At 57.6% G+C, this 2,500-nt stretch overlaps 1 protein-coding gene across 1 annotated transcript in view; it reads right to left on the bottom strand.

Moving 5' to 3' along the window:
• Nucleotides 1–2,500, bottom strand: part of MYO3B (myosin IIIB) — a gene marked incomplete at both ends in the record, with an annotated part of 400,700 nt that overhangs the window by 397,523 nt on the left and 677 nt on the right. The window lies entirely within an intron of this gene.

Genomic DNA, 2,500 nt, shown 5'->3' with positions numbered 1-2,500 from the left:
AGCCGCGAATCTAGAAGGACTCCCAAGTTGCGAGCCCTATCCACGGGGGGTAAGAGCTCACCCCCCATAGAAAGAGATGGAACATTTGGAATGTCCCGGGATGCCGGAATGCACAGCCACTCAGTCTTGTCAGGGTTGAGCTGAAGTCTGTTCCTCCCCATCCAGACCCGAACCGCCTCCAGGCAACGGGACATCACGGCGAGGGCATCACTGGGGTGGTTTGGGGTCGAAAAGAAAAGTTGGGTATCATCGGCATACTGATGATACCCAACTCCAAAACCACGAATGATCTCACCCAGCGGTTTCATATAGATGTTGAACAGGAGAGGCGAGAGAACCGACCCCTGAGGAACTCCACAAACGAGAGACCTAGGGGCCGATCTCTGCCCCCCTGCCAACACCGACTCCGAGCGTCCCAGGAGATAGGAGGAGAACCACTGAAGAACTGTGCCTCCCACTCCCAATCCCCTGAGACGCCGCAGCAAGATACCATGGTCGATGGTATCGAAAGCCGCTGAGAGGTCTAATAGGACTAGGATAGAGGAATGTCCCCTATCCCGCGCCCTCCAGAGATCATTCACCAGAGCGACCAATGCCGTCTCCGTGCTGTACCCGGGCCTGAAACCCGATTGGTAGGGGTCCAGATAATCCGCTTCATCCAGGACCAGAGGGAGCTGATGCGCCACCACACTCTCAACAACCTTCGCAAGAAAGCGAAGGTTGGAGACTGGACGAAAGTTGTTCAAAACGGCTGGGTCCAGGACAGGCTTCTTGAGGAGAGGTCTCACCACCGCCTCCTTCAAGACGGCGGGGAAATAACCCTCACTCAAAGAAGCAGATATAACCGCCTGGAGCCAGCCTCGTGTCCTCTCCCTAGCTGCATAAACCAGCCAGGAAGGGCACGGGTCCAACAAACATGTGGAGGAGCTCAGCCTCCCCATAATCCTGTCCACTTCATCAGGGGTCACAGAATCAAACTCTTCCCAGATAACATTGACAAGACCGCCCGTGTCCTGATCGCCTGACTCTGCCCAGCTGGAGTCCAAACCGGTCCGAATCCGAGCGATTTTATCCGACAGATGATGACTAAATTCCTCGGCACGACCTTGCAAGGGATCCTCCCTCACCTCCTGATTGAGAAGTGAGCGAGTCACCCTAAACAAGGCGGCCGGGCGATTATCTGCGGACGCGATGAGGGTGGAGAAGTAATTACACCTCGCCACCCTCATCGCTGCGAGATAAGACCTAATATAGGTTCTTAACCGCAATCGGTCGGGTTCGGATCGGCTAGACCTCCAGCAGCTCTCTAGGCCCCGTTTCCGGCGCTTCATCTCCCGGAGCTCCGCGGAAAACCATGGAGCTCGCTGGGATCTGCGCCGGGTCAGGGGCCGCAAGGGTACAACCCGGTCAAGTGCCTCAGTGGCTGCCCTTCCCCAGGCTTCCACTAAGGCATCAGCCGAGCTGTGAGCAGTGGAGGCAGGTGGGGACCCCAGCGCCGCTTGGAATCTGTCAGGATCCATTAAGCGTCTGGGGCGGTACCATCTAATTGGCTCCGTACCCCCACGGCGGGGGGTGGCAAAGCGGAAGACCAGCCGCAGGAGATGATGATCGGTCCATGACAGGGGCATAATAAATGGAGAGCCCCCACCTAGATCATCCAACCACCGTCTAGATAAAAAAATCAGGTCAAGGGTGTGGCCTCCCTCATGAGTTGGCTCTGAAATTACTTGCGTCAGGTCCATGGCCGCCATGGAAGCCATGAACTCCCGAGCTAGCTCAGATGAACCTCCCAGGGATGGTAGATTGAAGTCTCCCAAAACTATAAGTTTGGGAAACTCAACCACCAAACCCGAGAGGATATCGAGCAGCTCGGGCAGGGCTGCCGCTGTGAGACTAGGCGAAATGTACACCAGCAGCAAGCCCAACTGCGCCCCAGGACCAAATCTCATGAAGAGAGACTCACACCCGACTATCTGAGAAACGGTGGCCTCCCGCGGACATAAGGTCTCCCTAATGGTAACCGCCACTCCCCCACCCCTACCTTGAGCTCGTGGCCGGTGTAGCACCCGGAAACCTGGTGGGCAGAGGTCAACCAAAGGGACCCCACCCTCTGGGCCCAACCAAGTCTCCGTGATGCAAGCCAGGTCCGCATGCTCACCCTCAACTAGATCCCTAACGAGGGGAGCTTTATTAACCACGGACCTGGCATTCAGGTACACCAGCCGGAGCTCAGGAGGCTGCACATCCCCGCTCCCGGGACCTCGGGGAAGAACCAGAGGGTCGGAGCGCCTCACCGCTTGAAGACAGCGGAGACGGCCCTCCCGGTAACGATATGGCCCCCTGTCTATCCGCCTGCTGCCTTTCCCCGTCGTGGGAATTGGTAGTCCCACGACCCGCTCAAGAGCCCCAGATGTACCCACAACCCGCTCTCCACGAACGCCGTCAGACCCAGGCCTGGCCTGCAACAAAGTTGTTTGGCTACCCCCCACCGCCAAACAAC

The sequence above is a fragment of the Vipera ursinii genome (assembly GCF_947247035.1).
Source record: "Vipera ursinii genome assembly, chromosome: 1".
Taxonomy (NCBI): Eukaryota; Metazoa; Chordata; class Lepidosauria; order Squamata; family Viperidae; genus Vipera; species Vipera ursinii.
Note: the sequence above shows the minus strand (reverse complement) of the source record. Positions and strands in the feature narration are given on the sequence as shown.